At 37.6% G+C, this 22,187-nt stretch overlaps 1 long non-coding RNA gene across 1 annotated transcript in view; it reads left to right on the top strand.

The window, feature by feature from the left end:
* The first annotated feature begins 15,144 nt into the window (after window positions 1–15,144).
* LOC116227351 (uncharacterized) overlaps window positions 15,145–22,187 on the top strand; it is a 235,323-nt gene continuing 228,280 nt past the window's right edge. Inside the window, exon 1 of the long non-coding RNA XR_016468183.1 lies at window positions 15,145–15,236. This is a non-coding gene — a long non-coding RNA (uncharacterized LOC116227351). The remainder of the gene's footprint in view (window positions 15,237–22,187) is intronic.

Below are 22,187 nucleotides of genomic sequence, written 5' to 3'. Positions count from 1 at the left end.
CTGTCACTTTTTGAATTTATGCATAAATAGATTCCTAAATGGAGCTACTAGTAAAAGAAGCATAAATCATACTTAATAATTGAATGCTGCTTTCACGCATCTAAAATTTGGGGTCACGTCTGCCTGACTTGTTACATCTGGCAGAGAGTAATAATTAGGTTCTCTCCTAGGAATGAGATTTACAATAATTGTCTTTGCAGACATTAGCATCCCTTCAAGAAATTTCAGATACATTTTTTTTTTAATTGATATAAATAAAAAACACTGTGGAAGCCAGATGAACCCTGCTGATATGTTCCTGCAGAGAATCTGTCCTTCTAGTTCCAGGTCAGTTTGGACTAGAATTGCATGACCCACTTCTTTTTTTGTTTTGACAGTCCCCAACATGTGTTATAATTTTTACTTGGTGGGAAGGTTTCTGCAGCCTATTTTGATTCCAAATTTTAAAGTAAATAAGTCCAAAAAAGCTGAAAGAACATTAAAACCACATTTGTTTACATAGAAAATTAAATGTTTTACTAAAAACATCAGAATGATTTTGTCTAAACAGTTTCCCTGCAGTCAGCACTGTCTAATCCCGTTCAAAGGGACAAGACTCTTGCCTACAAGAGTACAGGAGGAGAGTGCATGCTCTTAGCTCTTATAGAAGCTCTATTTGTTCTCTCTGGGTAAGCCAAATGTAAGCTGAAGAAGAGGAAATTAGAACATCTTGTTTTGGCCTTTTGCGAATACTTGAATTTCATTTTGAAAACAAAGTCACAGTACAGCTAGTGAATATCCCTTACTTTTCTGCACCTTGTTTTACCTTATCAGGTGCTTTAAAAACATCTAAAAAAGGATTGAATACAGGAAGGATTTTGCCCTCATTCATGTGTTGTTTTTGTTTTGTTTTTTTCCTAAGAGTGGCATCTAGGATGAAGAATGAGTGTCTGCTAATGTAGGGGAGGAGGTCAAGGAAAGGTTCTGTTTGTGTTAGTTGAATAAAGCCCAGATATATTTTTGTAGAAAACTGTTAAGCCAGTTCTAGCTGTGCTAGATAATGCTAGAATAGATCAGAGAAAAGAAAAAATTCTGATAGGGACCAAATTTGTAATGTTATTATGTGGGGAAAAATACATTCTTGACCCTCAGTTTATGTCCTGAAGAATAAAACCTGATAGAAGTTGTCAGTTATATCTTAAGCTGCAGAGCTATGAGGATTATTTCAGCTGAGGATCTTAATATGGGTCTCTGCCTTTGCACGAGAAAAGACACTTATATAAGGGAGCTGCGAGAGCTTTAAGAATTAAAATGCAGTTATACTTCAGACTCTGCGTATGGATGCACTTGCAGAATTCACACAGATGCTGCTAAATTTTCCAAACTTTTTTAGCTTTTTTTTTTTTAAACCAAAAAACAAGTAGAAGTTCAAAAGCCTGACCTGACTGTAGCTTTTGTTAGTCTGCTGTAGTCTCTGCTGAGAGAGGGCAGCAGAAAGGTGACAACAGTGGCTGTGAAGTTCCAGTTCCCATCAGGAGTATTTGTCACCCTGCATCCCCAGTACCTCTGCCCCGTGGGGTGGCTGTACTTCTCTAAGGCTATGGGGCAGATAAAGGAAGCAGCAGAGATGTGGTGCATTTCAGCTCTCAGAGTTCCTCCTCCTTTGCACAGAGATAAGGAGGATCTCTTGTTGATCTGTAGTAGATCCCTTCCCTATCTCAGTCAGTGGAAGTGGAAAAGGGGACACGTTAGGGTGGTATGTGCTGGAGTGCAGCTGCAGTTGGGGTGAGTTTCCCTCTCTCTGCCACGTTGGAGCTGACTGGCAGGTTTGTGACTTATTGGTGAGAAGTCTGGATGGGCATGATGGTCACACAGCTTCTGTTTCTTTGGGGTAGGGGTAAAACCGAAATAATGAGGATAGAAATCTAGTAGTGTCATGTCATTTGTGTATTCAGAGAAGGGCAGTGTAACTGGTAAAGGGACTTATGAGGAGTGGCTGAGGGAATTGTTTAGTCAGGAGAAGAGGTTCATAGGAGACCTTATCACACTACAGTGACCTGAAAGAAGATTGTTGCAAAGTGGGAGTCAGCCTCTTCTTTCAGATAACAGTAACAGGACAACTGGGAATTGCCTCAAGTTGTGCCACGGCATGTTCAGTTGGAATTAGGAAAAATTTATTCTCAGAAAGAATGGTGAAGGACTGGAGCAGGATGCCCAGGGAGGTGGTGGAGTTGCCATCCCTGGAGGTATTCAAGAAGACTAGAGATGGCACTGAAACACATAGTCATGAGTGTCCACAGGCATGGGTTGATGGTTGTTCTGGATGATCTTATTGGTCTTTCCAAATTTAATTATTCTATCATTCTATGCATGTGCAGCATGTCATCTGCAGATGAATGGGAACATCCGAGTGGTGAATGAGAAGGACAAAGATGGGGAAATGGGTGCTATTTGACTAAAGAATTATTCTACTTCATGCTGTCAGTCCACTGTTGTTATTCAAGGTACTTGGGAGCAATTTTTCACTCTCGTCTGGAAGCATCCCCACTGCTGGCCAGGTGTTTACGGGGTTAAAGGTAGCCAATTTTTGAGGAAATACTATTAAACTGAGTACAAACTGATTTGGACAGAGAGATGAGGAAGAGGAGGTTTTTGAGCTTTCAAAGAACCTCATAGAATCGTTTGAATTGGAAGGGCCCCTTAAAGGCCATTTGTTTCAACTCCCCTGCAATGAACAGGGACACCTACAGCTCAGTCAGGTGCTCAGAGCCCCTGTTCAGTTTGACCTTAAGTGTCTCCAGGGACAGGGCATCCATCGCCTCTCTAGGCAACCTGTTCCAGTGCCTCATTATCCCGGTCATAGAAAACTTTTTCCTTATATTCAATCTAAATCTCCCCTCATTTAGTTTGAAAACATTTCACCTTGTCCTATCACTACAGACCCAAATGATGCCAGGTGAGAGGGTCAGTAACATGGTCGGGATATGAGCTGGCCATGACTTTTTCTCTTTAATTCCTGAGAAAGCCTTTGGAGGACAGTATTGAAGTCTTCTGGAAAAGAGTTCCGTGTTATGTTTCCTCTGCTTCAAATATTAGAGTTACAGGGTGCTTTGTTTCACAGGAAAACTTTGCAGCAAGTTGTTTGAAAAACTGCTATTTGTCTGCCTTCAGCAAGGTCTCTGGGAGAAGGAGGCTATGTGCTACCACACTGGGAGAGACTAAATCTAGGAGACAACAAAAAGAAGATTTAGCCAAAGTCAAGTTGACTGTGTGGCAACAATAAACCAACATGTTGCCCTTTCAGATCTTCCACAACTTGCTGTGTGTGAAGAATCAGAGCTACAACAATTGGCAGGACAGTATAGATAAGATTTATGGATTCATAGAATTGTTACCTTGGGAAATGGGCGTCAGAGCTTGAAGCCTATCATCATGCCTCTACCTCAGCATTGCTCAGGGAGAAGGTAGGACCAACCAAGAGAGGGAAAACTGATGACAAATTGCAGTGGAACTCTGGTGGGAGTTCATGGTGTAAAGCAAAACTTGATAGGATGTTTGTCAGGTTTCTTTTCTGCTGGAGAAGTAGGCAATGGCTTCTGGTTAAAGGAAAGATTATGACAATGGTTGATATTTGTTTTGTGTAGAAGATAAACAGGAGAAATGAGACACATGAAATTGTTTTCACATGTTCTGGTAGGTTTTCCAGCAAAAAAAAAAAGAGGGAATGGCAGAGATTGATGACTGAAAATGACTGAAACAATTAAGGGGAAAAAGAGAAAGGAATTGGTAATCATAGACCTCACTAATCAATCCTAGATACCCTGTGTTAAACACCTTTCTAATCACAGCTACAGCTGTTTGCTTCACTAGGTGAGACTTCATCAATCTGAAACACCAGCTTTAATTTTTTAGTTGATTATGGTTGTGAATGTTCTTTCTGACATGTTTTTAACAGCCTTAGAGATTTCTGTCTTTCCAAAACTAGGAAATAATTTATTTTTGTTCAATTTCAAAGAGTTGTCCACAAGATATTCATTGTAAGACATCTGCCTGTGGCCTGTTGTCCAGTAATACTATCCACATTTAAAACTTCTTAATGAAGAGTCTTACCAGGCCCTGGAAAATCTCAGTGGACAGCCTTTGATTTCCCAATGTTATCATAAAATACGTGTGCAGATTGAATGGTTCCTTATTTCTACTATCAAGATCTTTAAACTGCAGCCCGAGAGTCTTGAAGCAGCTGGGAATGTTGCCTTTCCAGTCATCACCAGCTCAGCATTAAATATTGGCCTAACTGACGTAACCTTCCATTTTAATTACAAATCAGCCATATTCATCCTCACAGTATCTTCTTTAAGGATTTAATTTAGATCTATTGAGATATGATTTTTATGGTAATGAAGTATCAGCTGAACAGTAAAATTATATTTTGGGGGGGTTTATGGTAATGTAGAAATCATTTAATAGCAGTTGTGTAATTAGTTTAAAATTATGTAAGCATTTCATGTGTAATTAGATTTTTCTTTTAAATGGATTAATTTTGTATGGAATATTAAAGCACTGAGCTGTCACGCACTATAAGAAAATAGCATGGCTAGTCACACAATGAAGCAGAGTTCTTAGTAAACACTCATTAGAATACTTTTTAAACGATCCAGTATTTAGAAAGATTTGTTACAGGAAGACTCAAAAGTCATGAATTTTGAACACGTATTTATTAAGATCTAACACCTTAGATAAAGCAGTTTCCATTGAATGTAGGTCCCAGAATAGCAGCAAAATTTTGCATGTGCTGTGCTATCTAAATAGAATCTGAGAGTGTTGGAAAGATTATGGAAACACTCCAGTATAATAATAAGAAAATTCAACATATTATAGATAAATATAATTCTGTTTGTACATTATAAGGAAATATGTCAATATGCCATTTATGGATGAAAGATTAAAAAAAAAAAAAATAATAGCTTTCCTTTTTCCTCTTTAAATATTCTATTTCACAAAAAAAAAAAAAAAAAAAAAGAAAAGAAAAAGAAAAATAGAAAAATAGAAAAATAGAGCAAAAAGGGAACACGAGAAAGATTTCTTTTTTGTTTTTAGTAGATTGAAATTTGCTCATAGAACCAAGTTAAAATAATAAAATCTTGGGAATTACAAATAAATGAAGAAACATTTTGAAACATCTTATCTGTAATTAATTGTATAACATTAAGAACAAAGACCAAATTTCTTCAAAGTTTCCAGCTTTCCCTTTCATGCAAAACAAAATCTTTTCTGGGTTCATCAGTTCAAATACCATTCAATTTATAATTGGATTTTTCTCCTCCACTCTCCCCATCCTATATTATTTCATCAGCTTTGGCCTATGGAAGTTTCTTGGGAAAATTTGTTTCTGCCTTTTGTCAATCATATATATAGTAGAATTTTTGAACTAATCAGGATTTCATATTTCAGGCTCATAATCACCCAAACTCAGCCACTACCATATTTTATTTATAAGGAAGCCTGGAACTGTTAATGGACTGTTAGATGAAAGCAGTTTTGGTACCCACATGTGTTCAGGTAGACATGTAGTAAGTAAGCGTTCTTCCTATTTCTGGACTTGAAACCATGAAAAGGAGATCGTAGAATCACAGAATGGCTTTGGTTGGAAGGAACCTCAAAGATCACCTAGTTCCAAGCCTTGCTGCAGAAAGGGTCACCAACTGCTAGATCAAGCACTGGATTATGGATGTTACAAGAACTGTGCCCTGCTCCTCTACTGCCATCTGTCTAGTTGAGGCATTGTTTTTTTCTTCTGCTCATTTCCAAAAGAACTGGCTAAATTTTCAGGGTTTCGATGGTAGCTGAGGAGTTCCACTAGGTTATTATGTGTTACCAGCCCAGCTTCTGAGCTGAGATGGCCATGATGGAAATTATCGTTGCATGCGGCAAATACAATTTAAGAAAGCTTGTGTCACCTTTCAATGAGAATTAACTCTGGCAAGTGCAGTTATTTCTAGACTAAGAATACACACATGGTCATTATAACAGCTTAGGTGGTCCAGGATTAAAAAATCATGTCTTGTAGCTTGATCACAATTCTGGTATCACTGACCTTCATTAAAAGAAGGTACTCTTTTGCATCCTGAGGATATATATATCAAATACTTTGTAACCATTCAGACATTATATGAGTGAAAGAATGTGAATTGATCTGGGTATGTTTTTTAGTGGAATCACATATACAGAAAACATTTCATAAACGTCATAGAATCATTAAGATTGGAGGAGACCTCTGAGATCATTTAGTCCAACTGTCAGCCCATTCCCACTGTGCTCACTAAAACGTGTTCCTGAGCGCCACATCTCCATGGTACTTGAATACCTTCAGGAATGGTGACTCCAGCACCTCCCTGAGCAGTCTGTGCCAGTGCATCACCACTCTTTCTGAGAAAAAGCTTTTCCTAATATCCGATCTGAACTTCCATGCTGCATCTTGAGGCCATTAACTCTCATCCTAGAATGTTCCATTACTGTGCAAGAGAGCCAGACATCAGAGCCTAACTGAACAGGGTATATAAAATAACTTGTGTTACATACCCTTATTTTGTCAACATGTAATGCATTGTCTGGCATACCACATCAGAGAGCTTCCTTAGTTGATGCAGAAAGCTATTATTAGTTACTTCTAATGCAAAGCTTCTCCAGAGTCCTCTCTGCTATAAAATCAGGCAACAAATGAGATCTTGACGAACAGCAGATTATATTTATTGGCAGTTACATTTATTTTTCTATCATTAATATAAAAAATGAAGTATTAATACATCAACTTTTATGTATGTGACTGTAACCATATTTTTCAGCCTGAGCATAGTGCTGTATTTTAGACTCATGAGCTGTGTGAGAAAAGGCCCTCTTACTGTCTCTGAATAACTCCTAGCACAATAGAGCCTGAAGAATGATTTGTGCCTTTGGGCACTACAATCCTGTTAGTATGGAGCATCTGAAATATGTTATGTACTGTGGAATTGAAAATTAGATGGGAAATACTTGTTATGTTGCATACCTTATGATCAGTCTAATTTGTAAGTACTAAAGTGGTTTGCTGTCAGAGGGACATTAGGAAATTTCTGCCCAAATGCTCTGGCTTAGATTTACAATGTTATTCAGACTCTTCCCTCTCACTGGTTTACAAGCTCATAGAGGACAAACTGTCCTCTACCTAGTGACCTATGGCTAGTGACCACCACAATTAGGGTTTTTTTTAATCAAGGATCTGCTTTGGAGTAGATAGGTCACAGAGCACCTACCTGCTTAAATGGTGATTACTGTTAGACATATGATAGATACCACGATGGTGAGCCTAGGTAATAGTAATTATTATGACTAGATGCCAAACTCACAGAGCTATGGCAAATAACAATCTGTACCCCGACTCTGCTTGAAGATTTGAGGGCTAAGGAGTCATTAACATTATTCACAGTTGGACCTTTGGACAAGAATTAGGTCTTTGATTTAAGTCTTAGTAAGAGGGAAGTGAACTAGCAGCTAGGGAAGGAGCTGGGTTAGGTGCAACTGCCCCAAGAACAGGAGGGTCTAGAAAGCAAACAGCAGCAGTTTGTGGGGCTTCTTGGAGACATTTTTAATAGCCTAGTTTAAAAATGGAACTGAACTGCCTGCAGTACACCTAAGTATATAATTCATTGTGTTGTGCTTCTCGTCTGCATATCTTTCAAAAACAAACGACATCTTTGTATGCTATAAATAATTATTGATAATTCACATAAGACGTGCTAAATGTACTCCAAGACCTAGCTGTTATTGATTTAGCCATTACTTTTCACGTTTCTTCTTTACCGTTAGAAGATTTGCTGCTCACTGCATTTTATAATAATTGCACTCTTGAATTTTAAATACTCCCGGAATCACCCCTGTGTTTCAGCTATTAAAACATGCAAAGCTAGTAGTGTATTAGATAGGTTCCTTGTTTTTTTTTTTTTCAGTTTCGGGTTTATTTTTTATGCTGTCATCTCTGGATAGATAACAATGTGATGCATAGTATACTTGTTGCTCCAAAAGTAATGTCTCCTATTTATTTCTGTGGAAACCGCATCAGATCCAAAGGGAACAATAACAGTGCTTGATAAAGCAAATTCTCAGCTCCATAACACTATTTTTTAACATAGTCACCACAATTAGCTATGTATTTTCACCAGCAATGAATAAGAGCCTGTATGCTGTGCTTGTAAAAATCTGTACGGCCTTCCAGAATGTGGCTTGTCATTCATGCCATGTCACTGTTGCTGAAATGCACCACACCCGCCTCACTGATCTCACATCCTCCATTTGGTCTTCAAAATATTCAGCAACCATTAATGAATGTTGGTGGATGCAATTTTTTTCCACACGGAGGAATTCAGTGACACACCTTTTCTTCATACACACATCTATGACAGACACTGTTTTGTCATACTGCTCCTCTGCTGCTATCTGTTGCACAGTAGAATATTGGCAGAAAGGTTCAGCCTCTACTGCCATACCAACATCCACCTCTGATGTTGTAGGCCAACTTAAAAAAATAAGTGGAGTTACTTTTGGACCAGTCTTTGTGCAGTCCCACTGGCTGTATGCACACACAAGGGTGAAGATCTTAGATTGATCAGTACCTTGTGCTGAATTATTTGTTGCAGTAGTGACCTGAGAAATTCTATATGTATAGGATAGCATCAACTGTGATAAATGAAACTACCACCTTTCTCCTGCCATAATCCCACAGTCTGAAATTCAGTGCTGTCTCTTTACCATTCCAATGAACACATCCTATTTGCAGTTGAACGTACCACACCACCGAGTGTCCAGGAAAGCGTAACTGCAAGAACTTAATATGAGCAGTATCATCAAATATTAAAAAAAAATAAGCTGTGAGGAATTTTTCTAAAGAAAATGTATAGTTCTTCTTTTCTCTGGGAAATAGAATAGAAATGAGTGTGTATTTTCACACGAACAAATATAACTATATATGGATCTTTCCAGGTACATACAATATATGTTGCAAATACAATTTATGCTTGCTATGAAGATGTTAAAAAAATTAACGTTTGATTAATACTGTTTCATTCTGCTCTATTATCTTGTCTAAGTAATAAAGCTTCACTCTGCCTTGTGTTTATACCTAGAAATTGAGAATAGTAATGTTTACTGTATGGTAATTGCTTAGGAATTCAAGTAGTTGGTAAAAAATTGCCTGGAAACAATATAAATGGGACCATATACATGGGGGTATCTGGGTTGATTTGTGCTCCTTGATGGTAGGTGGCTATGAACAAAGACTGTTTTGAATGATACCTTGTGCTCCTGCATGATAAGGATGTATAATGAAAAAAGATAACAGATCTGGAATGCTGTATGACCTTGGTCTTTTCTTCCTTTCATTCCTTTACTCTCTTAGCTTTTCAAAAGGAAATACTGGCTTTTCCCCAAATTTTAAGTGAATTTCCAGACCAGGAGCAATATATTCTCAGAGAAAATGCATTTAAAAATATAGCTTGGAGCTAATTTTGAGAATGTTTATGGTCAACTTCCTCTGTGTTTTAAAGGATAAGAACGCGAGTTTGATTTTGGAGCCATAAATTGTCATAAACCTTTTGTTTTTTTGACTTGTCCATATCTGAGATGTTGATAAAACACTGTGTCTAAGAAGAGCACAGAACAACAATGAATTTGTATGGACAAGAGAGGAATATATCTGCCATATGTAACAATGAATAGTTGATGAGTGGACAAAAGAATTACTCCTATGTTTTATTTTCTCCCATTTTGCTCTTTCATTTTTTGCTTCTGTGTTCAACAGTAAGCAGTTTGTATAACCTCTCATTTGATGATCACAGAAAAACACAACCAGAGAATTTTTACCATTAGTCACCAAGATAGGGGTTTCAAACAAAAATAAAAACGGTGATCTCATTTAGTAAAAGGCTTTGCCTCTCCCTTTCTCCCTGCCGGCATGTAGTGCTCTTGAGGAACTCAGCCCCTGAAAAGTGTTCAGTGTTGGCTTAACCAGGACTTAGTCTGACCTAAGCTTGAAAGCTGTCACCTGTAACTTGGATGGTTCCAGGCATTAACTGCCATAGCTGGTTGGGGGAAGGGTGCATAGGAAATGCGTATGGAGTAATTATTTAGCCTGTTTGCATGAATAGTGTTCTTTTAATTAAAATGTTTTTTTCCTTTAACAAAATATTAAAAAGCTATTTCTAGCCAAAAAAAAGTCAAGGTTCTTTCATTTCTCATCCTAGAAAATTGAATCTTTTTTTCCAGCTTTCTAGCAGAAATTGTAGAAAATCCCAGACAAATGTGACTGTAAATATATTTTTTTAATATTAATATGAGATTCATTTATCAAGCAGCTGTAATTATTGTACACAAGCAGAGTGAATTGGCATGTCAGTACTGAAATCAGGGGAAATGCAGCTGAAAACTTGCCTTGGAAACTATGGGCAATAGATATTTAAACAAGTTAATTGTTTGGCTTATTTTTCTCCTCGCTGATACAGTCTCTTCTCTGAGTTTCCATTTATTCAAGCTGGGATCAGTAGATAATTCCTCCTGAGCAGCTAAAGATAACTTTTCTTGCTATACAGCTCACGTTAGTGGTATTATTTTAATAGCCCAATGATTAATTCATTCCAGTTCTTAATCTGTTCCATATGCAACAAGTTAGTCTATTTAAGCTCTAAGCAAGCATAATTTAAATCCTTGTTTCCAAATTTTAGCTTTAGTTATCTCTAATCAATATCAGTTTTAATCTTGCTGGTTTCAGAGGACATCATATTCATGTTTTCTGTCCATGACTAAAAGATACATTTTGTATGTTTCTAAGTCCAAAAACAAGTACGCTTAGATTTTGTACACAATGGAGTATGGTAAATGTCAAAATCATATGCTGGCCCATTTAATTTAATAATTACCTACATTTCCAAAGTGAATCATTCAGTCAGTCTTTCATTTTTAAAGCAGGGAATCTTAAGAAGAACTAAGATATGAATACAGATTTTTCAGTTGGGTCCTTAACTATAAAAGCATATTTTTCCAAAGGGGATTATCAAGAATATACCTGGAAATCTAAATCCATCTACATTAAACTATGAGAGAGAATGTTTTTTCACTTTCCAGGAAAAGCAGGTCATAAGTGCTTTCTCAGTGTCCCCTAACCATCACAGATGCATTTTGCTGTTTTGAGAGCAAGAAGCATGAGATAAGACAAATGTGTAATTACTTCTTGACCCACTCTTCTGGGTTATACATTTTCATGAGGTGCCACGATTCATTATTTGCATTGATATGTACAGAAGGATAGGGCTGCTTAGTTGATATTCATTTATTCAACAGTCTGTAATCTATATTTAATGGAGTACCAGACTGTGGCATAATAAACCGTTTAAAAAGATAGCTGCTGCTTACACAGGGGTTATTGCTTGCATAACCTGTACTTATTTTTCATTACAAAACTAAAAGAGCAAAGCATAATTCACACAAGAAAATGAAGTTAACATTTAATGGTTTGAAAAATGATAGTGTACCATAATGCTGTGCAGTACTCTGCACACTTATAAAACAAAGCAAGGCAGCAAAAAAATAAATACAAATAAAAAGGCAGTAATGGAGCATGGTGAAATATGGGCACCAAAGCAAAACAATGCATTCCAGTTTGCCACCTGCTTAGCAGGACTGCTTGAAGATTGCTAATTAGTCAGAAACCAGTAGATTTGTGAGTAACTGAGCATGTACGAACACCTGGCCTTAACAGTGACACACATGATGAAACCACCTCGTTCGTTATTTTCCCCTTTTGTGAGTTTTCCTTCACAGAAATAGTTCTCATGTCACTGTGTGGACATAGAAATGCTGTATGGACATCTCTGCATGGATCCATGTGGGTAAGGTACAATACAGAATCACAGAATTATAGAATCACCGAGGTTGGAAAAGACCTCTAAGATCATTTAGGCCACCTGTCCATTCACCACCAATAATGCCCACTAACCCATGTTCCTGAGTGGCACATCTCAACACTTCCTGAATGCTGTCAGATGTTCAAGAACACCTCTAGGGATTGTGACCCTACCACCTCCCTGGGCAGCCATTTCCAGTGCAACTTGAGGCTATTCCCTCTTGTCCTTGGGATCAGTGAGGAGAACTGTAAGACAGGTGAAAAGATAATGGTAAATGTTGAGATATTTACAAGTCTGACATTTTTGACTATGTATGAAATGATATGGTTTTCCAAGCCATCTCCCACATTAATACTGGACTTGTCCAGAATAGCTTAGCTCCTTAAAACAAATGCTGTTTTAGTCAACATCCATTAGCCCTACTGGATTTCTAAGTGCCTCAAACTGGGAAATACAAGCTTCGTCTTGGAATCTTCACAGGGCCATGTCCTTAAATGGAGAGTATTGAGTGGTAGCACAGTGTGGGTTTAGTGTTCATGTCTTTCTCCTTTGGGGTGATAGGGACACCACTGAAGGGACCCTAAAACCAAACTAATAGATTGAAATCTCAGCTGATTACTAGATCTGTAGTCATATTTCCTGCTGGCATGAATAGGTGAGTTCAGCTACAGTGACTCTAAAAGAAACTTTCTCTTCCAAGCAGCAGAAAATTGTTTCCTACAACGTGAGTTGACCTCTGTTTCAGACAAACAACACATAGGCTTGTTAGATGAATGTTGAGAGACAAAGAAAATAAGCCAAAACACTCTCCAGGGCTTTAGGAATATAATATAATTGGTGGCCACAGGATTTCAAGTGCCAACTAGGGGTCATTATAAGGTTGCAGAAATTGGAGGAATTTTTTTAATCCATGTCTTTAAGAAGCTTTTTCTGCTTGTAATGCTATTACATTGTATAATTCAGCAAGTGAACGTGATACACATAGAAAATTAATGATCATCTCACTTTGCTGGCTTTTTAAGCTCCCATTTTCCATGCATGTGCTAAACAACTTTTCTGTTTCAGTGCCTTTGCTTGCTTCCTTCAGGGAGCTGCAGCAACACCATGGAAAGCTGACACCTGGGAATGTGCAGTTGCCTCAAGGGCAATTAGCTATAAAAGATAGGGCTAAAAGCTAATTGCTTTGGTTTAGTTCTCAAAGTGCAGGTGAAGCTTGCTGAGAAATGAAAGTCAGGCAGGAGGAAGGCCAGCTCAAAAATTCACTCTCTTGAGTTTCACTAGAGCTTTTAAGCACTGAAAACTGCTGGCAGTTTTGTAGTTTTGTAGTGAATTCTGTGTTCTTATGCCTGCTATGATGAGGAACTGAAATTTACCTTGTTTAGTTATTTGAGATATTTTGTGCTTTTCCTTCCTTTCTTGGGAGTATGGTGGGGTAGACTGGTTTGAATGAACATCAAAAACATGATGGGACTGGGAAGAAAAAAACATCTAGACTGTAAGTGATACAGTGCTCCCACAGTCTTTGTAGCCACAAAGCTGCTGTGATTGAAAGCTGGATGCATGATGATGATCAGAGAATCTCGGCAAAAGGCATTTATTATGTTATTCATTTGACCTGATATGTAAAGTCAATCTAGTGTCTTCCCAACTGCTTTTTTTTTTTGCATTAGATATGTGATAAAAGTGGATGCTCGTGAAGGATTTGAAGCTGGTTCTATTTATTTGAGTTTAAGTGTGAGAGGAGTACAGTGGAAAAGTGTAAAATAGCTGCTGTATTCTAAACAGCTGCATTATTGGAGTAAGGAGGGGAAATTGTTTTCCAGTCTCAAAATCTTTGAGTCCTCAAACATTTTTTATGCCATAAGTTAAGGTATTTAAAATGTTCAGTTTCAAATATATAAAATACTCATTTCAACATCTTTAAAACATTCTGTTTCTGCCATTTAATGTTTGTCATTTGGCTGTACTATTTGAAAACAAAGTTGAGACAACAAAAAGTTTGCTACTCTTCATTTTAAAATGTCAAGAAATGATGTATGACTAAAGAGTGGGTGAAAGAAATCACAAATCTTAAATTCAGAAATCTACTGACTACAAATAGTACTGAGACACAATACAGTTCTTCAGAAGGCTTCCAGCTGGCTCTATTTCCAATAAGCATTTTGGACTGACAGTGTTAAACAAACTGTTGTTTGTTCCTTCATGCTTCAGACATACATCTTGATATAACATATATATACCAGAAATATATATACCTGTGTTGACCACTTTCTTCCTCATCCACAGGATACTTGTATTTTCTACCCTGATATTTATCTGTCTGCAGAAGGACAGCCAAAAAGAGCCCATTCCATGTACTTTTTTGTCTCACTTATTTTCTTAACTGCTACCTGAGGGCATTTATTGGACCTCTCTTGGTACCATGTCCTTCAAGGGTGATGTAAAGTTGTTCTTTGCGGCTTAAGGGAAGGGAAGAGGCCAGTCATGCTCTCATTACCAAACCAGCTCTGCTACATTTCCTTTGCTAGTCTAGATGCTGGAGGACCCAACACTCACATTTGCTAAATTTTTGTCCTTGTAGTAAAAGGTGAGCTGGAGTTTATCAATAAGCTTGTCTAAACATGGTTAGTCACTGTGGGGGTTTGAACTCAAAGACAGAAATGGCTTGATTGGTGTCTATGAACTACACCTCACTGTAAAAGAGAGTTCAGCTCTTGATTTTTTTTAGAGAAGGGTGCCCTGAGGTGTATAGATACACAGCTTGCTAGAAAAAAATTATAAATGTGGTGGATTTGTGATATATGCTGTGGAAGGATGTGGCATATGCTTTGTATGGGGATATGCAAATGTGCATGAGTATAAGTGAGAGGTTGTCATACAGAGAGAATGGAAATAGACTGCCCACATTTCAGAGTTCTTTGTTGAGACAGGTTAATTTTTGGTGTTAGTCTTCCCAAAACAGAGTCTAATGGAATTTAGTGTTTCTTTTTTATATTTGCTTAATGCAAAAATATCTTTCTGCTTATTACTGTCTTCATAGTTCTAAACAAAGCAATGTTATTTTGATATGCAGGGTCAAGAAAACTCTTACTGAAATATGCATCAAGCTAGTAGAGCATGTGTATGGGAACCGTTAGGTCACAGTCTGAACCAGTGATTGAACACCTGGTGAAGAAGTGTAGCCACCTGGGAGCACAGGTGCAAGCAATTCAGTCATGTGGGTTCACCCCTCGCTAACCTCATTTATGGTCTGTCAGCCAAAAGAGAAGTATCTCTGCTTAGAGATAATCTCCATTGGATTGTTTGGTGAGCCCTGATCCTCAGAAAGGGGTAAGTTTTTCCTTCTTTATTGCCAGACTGTGGTTGTTACCTTTCTTGAGTGGTCTAAAGCTGGTTTAAATCAACTATATCTGCTGCCTTCTATCCTTGAATCTGGGGATTACAGGTTCAAACTCAAGGTGAAGGATGTGTTGGGGTCTGGGACTCCTCTGCTTTTCACAGCAGCACTAGCTGCTAAACTAATACTGGGGAGGTACCACCATTTCTTCTTTCTTAGACACTGGACCTGAACAGGTAATTGCAATTTTGAGAAATGTTTGTTCGTGGTCACTTTGTTGAGTGAAAAGTGAAGCTGGTAGCATATATTTAGATACAGCGTTTACTTTGCAACACACCTTGTGTTGAACTCAGGTAATTTCTGACATCCCTGCAAAGAGGTATGGAAGTATTGGTGATACTTGACATGCATGAAGGTAACTGACTCAAAGTTTAACAGTTGCCGGATCTCTGTTTCAGCCTTGAGTGTTTTGCTAGTGTTATAGGAACCAGAGTCTATTATCTTGGTAAGTGTGCAATTTTCAGTAAGCTGGATAAGGCTGGCAAAACAAGTGCCTTGGGTTTCGCATTGGAAAAGACCATTTGTTTGTAATGGCGGAGGTCTGCAACAGGGCCAGAACCCAGGTTTGCTACCCTGAGTCTTTATTAACAAGTTCTATCAGCTGCTCCAGAGTTAGGTGGGGGTTGAAAACAAACCAAAGGAGCAAGTAGCATGGAAGGAGCATCAGGGCATGAAAGTGAAACTCCTACTATTTTGAAAACGCTATTTCACTAAATAATTGAGTTCCCCCTCCACATGCACTCTTGTTCCATATGCTTGGAGTTTAAGTTAAGTGTTTTCTTCCTTTTATTACTTCTCTGTTATCAGTACAAACATGTAATCTTGGGCTTACTGCTAAGTGTATATCTGTCTTCAGGTTTTATGCTTTGTAATTCCCAAGGAAATCAGTTCCTGATATCTTGCACTGAAAAAACAATGCTCACTCAGCAGGCAAGAAGACTTTTAAAACTGTAGGCAATAACAGTAATCCTTTCCTTAGTTACACTGGTGTAAAGCCTATGTAATTTTATTGTAGAAAAGAGCAGAATTGGGGCTGCTTTTCTCAGGAGGAAATTTGCTAATTATTTCTAGATAAGGTAGCGAGAGCAATTAGTGATAGATATTGGAATCAACGCTTTATGTGATTTATGTCCACATAATGCCAACATCTACTTCTGTTCAACCTCTATTATCACTTCAATTGGGGAGGAAAAAAAAAAAGCTTATTTCAAATACAGTAAAGTGAATGGTACATGTGTCTTTCTGGACTCTGCAGATTTTTATCAGCCAATGATTTTTATAATGTAAATGGATTTGAGCAGCAGACAGCACTGGATGAACTATATGCTCCAATTACAGCAGGATGGGCGTGGGCTTGGTTTGAGAAATAGCATTCAGGTAGCCATTCAGAGTATGTGTTGAGTGGGATGACTCACGTGAAACTGGGGAAGGGACACAATTTGGACTGATGGAGAGGTGCTAGGTTTCTGTTGTTTATATACTCAAGTTCTGATCAGTGGAAATTCTTCCTAAAACCATTTCAGAGTCTCATTTTTGCTCTGAAAGAAGCCCTGGACTTTTCTTCTTTTCTTGGAGCAAAGCATTCTGGAATAGTTAGGACCTGACGGTCCTGGAAATACATTTACCATAATGTACATGAAAAGTTATGGTTATTAATGTTACTTTAAGTGTAGACATTTCATGCTGATTTTTCTTCTAAAATTAGTAGGGCTTTTTTAGGGTTGTTTTTGTTGGGTTTGTTTGCTTAGGTTTTTTTTTTTTTTTTAAAGGGAATTCTTTGAAGCTTGTACACTTTTTCCTTGAAATTTCCAACACTGCCTCAAACTCACCCTTGTTCTTATTGACATAATAATTATCTCATCTGAGCAGTTGTCTGCTCTGGGGACTCACCCTGGTAGGGTACCTACATTGTGCTTTTTCCTTTCTAAGTTAAGTTTTCAGTACAAATTTCGGCATTGTGAGCTTGGCCTTATAAAATGCAGTTTCTGCTGTCATTAGTATAGACTTTTGAAGGTAGTTGGGTGCTGACGCTGAAGAACACTGGCCTTATTGTGTATAAGGAGGGAACTTTTGTTATTGTACTGGTGGTGAAATCAAGAGCATTTCACCTGTAGTATCTTGCTGAATCTCTAATATCCTCAAGTGTAAGCAACATGTAATTTCATCAGGCCTTCACATGATGTTTCCACTTGCCCATAACGAATCATCTGGATAACTACCTCTTCATTTCCTGCGATCGCCATGAGATGGCAGTTGTCAGTTGCTGGACTTGCTTCACCCCATTTGAACCGAAACGACTCAAAGCTTATTGATCCTCAGAGACTCTCAGCTTTTCAGCTTCACTGTTCGCAGCATGCAAGTGTGAAACTTTACAAGTGACTTTTAAAAGCAGCCAAGGAATGTGTGAGACAGATTGTTAGGGGGGAAGAAAAAATAAAATAACATTATTCAGTTTGATGGTGTGCAGCTCTATGCCAAAGAAAGGCATGTGTTTGCTGTTAGCAATCAAACTGGCTTAGCGAATGAGAAGTGACACTTTGTTTATGGGATTTTACAAGCAGGGAATCCCTAGGGAAATTAATTTGGCCCTCTGGAATGTTGCCCTCCTCCATGCCATTTCCATGGCATCCCTAGTTCTTGTTTTACTGACAAGCTTGATTTTAGTTTTTGTGTAGATGGAACCCAGTGGGGAGGGACATGGATGCAGCAAGCACCTCCTTGCTAAGCTACAAATCCATGACAAATCTCCAGCATTTTCATAGTACCCCTTAGTAAATCGAGTCATAGGTAATCACCCAGATCTTGGGTTGTAGCTAATTAGCTACCAGTGAGGGAATTGGTTTTTCTTTTTTCTTTTCAATACAAATCCCAGAATGCAAGCCCAAGCTTTTCCAAATAGTACTCCCCATATGTAGCCTGGAGGCAGTCTAAATAATTTAGATTCTTCTTCTTCCTATCTGTTATTTCATGGTTAAGAAAAAAAAAAAAGCCTGAAAAATCTCAACTTACAGCAACTTACATCTGTTATTAAGAAATAATTTGTCTTCATTCTCTCTAGCTATATTCCCAGTCTATTTTCTTTTGGATGTGTTATTGTTATCTTTTTCATGAACTGAATGTTATAATTTTTTCATGCCTACCATTAATCAGTTGCTTCCCATTACCATGCAGGTAGCCATATGATTGTTTCCTCGTTTAGAGGAAGTGCATCATTTCTCACTTTTTTTATTTTTCTGTGGGAGGAAATAACAAGTACCTTACATTTATGGCTTGCTAATTTTAACATCTAGTTTTCATCTGTAAACAAGAGAGGATACTTTAGTTATATTCATTAATATTTTAAAGAAAAATCAATAAATGATAAATGATATCATTAAATCAATAAATGATATCTTGGTTGATTATAACTTGGGGATTCAAGAAAAGGAATACCGGTAGGAATGCTGTGTTTTCAACTATGCAGTGCCAAAGGCCCAAGCAATGGAACCAATCTCTGCGATGTCAGATATCCCTTCAGGATTGATAATACTGGATGGAATTATATTTTTCAATGCTTAGTTTAGTCATCTTTTGAAACGAATCTCAAATTTGTCAAAGCTAGGAGGGACTGAGATTTGTATGTCTGGTCTCTCATCTCAGTGTTACATTCCATACATTTCTCCTTGTAAAAGATTATTTCAGAGTATAACATAAGAATTTGGTTAAGAAAAGATATCGAATCATGACTTTGAAGGGAAGAGATGAGAGAGACTGCTCATTTCCTTAAGCTGTTCTTAATCAACCTCCTTGTCAAGCATTCACATAGCAAATTTCTCACTAATCTGATTTAAGTTGCCAATCTCTGGTCGTGCTTTTCCTCAAAAGATTAGTGTCCTTTATGTCCCATACTTCTCTATGAAGATGCATATTTTAGCAGTCACCTCTCATTCTTCTTTTCTGATAAGTTAAGGAGATTGGGCATCTCACAGTCACAATTTTTTTCCATCCTTAGAGGAAATTTTTAGAGCTTTTTTTAACCTTTCTACTTTTGTTATTACCCTCCCCCCCACCTCTCAGCATTGTCCTCCAAAAGAAAAAGGTGGAGGTATTTTTTGCGAATGATTTTTATCTGTTGGGAGGAAAAATCCATAGCAATATAGATAGCGCTTTGCATTCCCTTGATATCTGATATGCCTATATTTCCAGAGAAGAAAAATGGAAAGAAAAGGAGATAGGAAAAGTGGTAGATCTACAGCTGCTCTAACATAGCATGTGCTGCGTAAGAGTTTGTGAGTTGAAGCAATAGATAGGAATAGCAGGGCATTAAAAACTGAAGTCTGAAGAGGGTTGGGGGGCTGGGGAGAGCTGTGGTGAAGGAAGACTGGGAAAATTTGTAAGAAAACATAGGCTCCAATGTAACCAAGAAATATCTTTTGTAGGAGATGCTTGTGATTCTCTGAAATAGCGCAGGGTGAAGTGTCAGAATTAGATTTTTGCTGAGAAGTGCATTTTTTTTTTTACTGGAAAGTTTACTTCTTAAAATCATTTTTTGGTGGCAGGAGACTTCAATACAGCTATGGACTTTATAGAGTTGCATATACAGAAACACATGCTATTGATACAGCTTTGACAACACTTGAAGACTTTCTTGTTGTTTTACCCATCCTTTATCTCTTTCTAGATCTTTGGTTTGGTTTAGTAGTTCTGTTTCACTTCCAGCTATTACATATTATGCATGTACACTTCAGTATAGCTAATGCGTTCTGCAGTGCACTAGTTTTGTACATAAATACTACTCTTGAAAGCACAAAATCAGATTGCAGTTGTTTAATAACTGCTTTTCTCATAACAAAAGAAATTAAACTCTCTGTAACACGCTTTTTATGGGGACATAAGCCCTGTAGACACTTTGTTTTTGTTTTATTAATTTGATGATTCCTTATGTGCACGAAGAAAAAATCATTTAAAGAAATCATTTATTTTGCCTGAGGATTGTCCTTTCTTGTGTGTTTGGTGAAATACTGCTGGATATAAGTATCCATTTTGGTTAATGGTACTAGTGCTTGATTTATATTACAGGGGTTGTTTATATATGTAAGCTTATTTTTTAACAACCTACAAACAAAAGTCTTAAAATACTAGAGCTTTGCTAATATTTTAAATGCAATGAATGTCTTGTTTTTAGAGAGGATAGTTTTTCAGTACTGGTAGCAATTAAGCAACTCAGATTTTGCCTGTAACTCCTGAAACTTTCACTCTGATATTCTAATTGTATTGGAAATGCAATAGTTCCCTTAATGAAGAATTACTGGAGATAAGTGCTAAACATGAGATAGGTTTGACAGTAAAGTAATAATAAACTTTCAGTTCTGATGATAGTTTATGCACCAGTAAAGCACTTAAAGATTGATAATTTTAGTGATTGGTGACTCAGAATTCCACTGCTAGGTGAATAGGATGCACATTCTGCCTGGCTACAAGAGATGGGAACTCACATCTGTCTTCTGAAAGGCATTTCTGACTTATTGGACAATTCTTGTCTTTCTTTGATTTGTTTTACCTCTAAACAAACATCTGCAGTCTCTTCTACTTCCTGCTAGGATTGCTGTTTGAGCTCTAAAGGTGGAAGTGGGGAAGAGCAGATGTGGACTGACAATAACAGTAATCACATCCTTGCATGAAATGGAAACCAACCAGCGCAGTGTGAGAGGACTGTTTACAGTGCAAATATAATTCTGTATCTGTCAAGTCTAACAATACTGATAAGGCTTAAAGAGGTTTATAAAACCTGTAGTATAATTCTTCACTTCTACAGATTTATTCTTTTAATTTTTTAAAAACTGAGCAACTTAGTGAAAATAAAATAATTCACTAAATATGTCTAAGCTGTAGGATCCAGAGTTAAAGTTGACTCTTCTCCTCATTTTCTTAACCACAACTACTTTTCATCTAGAAATGTTTGCCCAATTCTTACAGTATCAGCAAAGCAAGGGAAAAAGCCCAGAATAGTGCTTTGATGGCATCTCTGTTTCTTCAAACTTACATTCAAAACAGCTCTGATCTGTGAATAGGCTTTGACTTTCTGAGGAGTGTGGATGGGACCTGGGGTAACGCACGCTCTATTTCTGCACTGGCTGATGACAGGATAGCTTGGTAAATGACAGAACTGGCGCCGGGAGGGTATCAGGAACAGCAGCAGCTGTCACAGGCTCCTTGCTGTGAGTGCATGCGAGGGACTTCAAAAGCTAGAGGTCTCTAGGGATTCCTTGAACTTGTCTTTGTTTTTCTTTTTGTTGTTGTTTTGCTCTTTCCCTGATTGTGGTTCTCTGCCTGGCTTTTCTGTGTTGTTACATCCACTTTTCATCCCTTCTGAGTCAAACTGGGAAGCTATGAATATCTGTGTCTAGGGGGGATATGAATTTTTAATCATTACTATCATCCATTATCATTATTATTTTATTTTATTTATGTAATGCTGCTGGTCTGGCTGATGTTTTTATGAAATAATTAAAAGGAAGATTTTAGCCTAAAGTATTTTGCGGTCTGTTTGTGAAATTAGCAATACTGCAATCACATCAGGAGTTGGGAGTTGATTGGAGTATTAGGATAATATATACAGAGGAAAAGGAGGTGTCATTTGGGCATGTTTTCCTATCAGCTACTTGTATATTAACTTGTCTTACTTTGCAATGTGAAAGTTTGGTTTGTCTGATCAATCATCAAGTTGGTAGCAGAAATGTGGAAAGGCAAAAAAAAAAAAAAAAAAAAAAAAAAAAAAAACACAAAAAAAAACACAAAAACAAAAACCCAAAACGCCGAGACCAAAAAATGCCAGAATTCACAGGCTAACACAGTGAGGTCCCCTAGCTTTTTGTTGGAGCTCTTCTCAGAAATTGCAATCTGAG

Source organism: Phasianus colchicus, chromosome 7 (genome assembly GCF_987193195.1).
Source record: "Phasianus colchicus chromosome 7, bPhaCol1.hap1.1, whole genome shotgun sequence".
NCBI lineage: Eukaryota > Metazoa > Chordata > Aves > Galliformes > Phasianidae > Phasianus > Phasianus colchicus.
The sequence above is the reverse complement of the archived record's forward strand: the minus strand, read 5'-3'. Positions and strand labels throughout refer to the sequence as shown.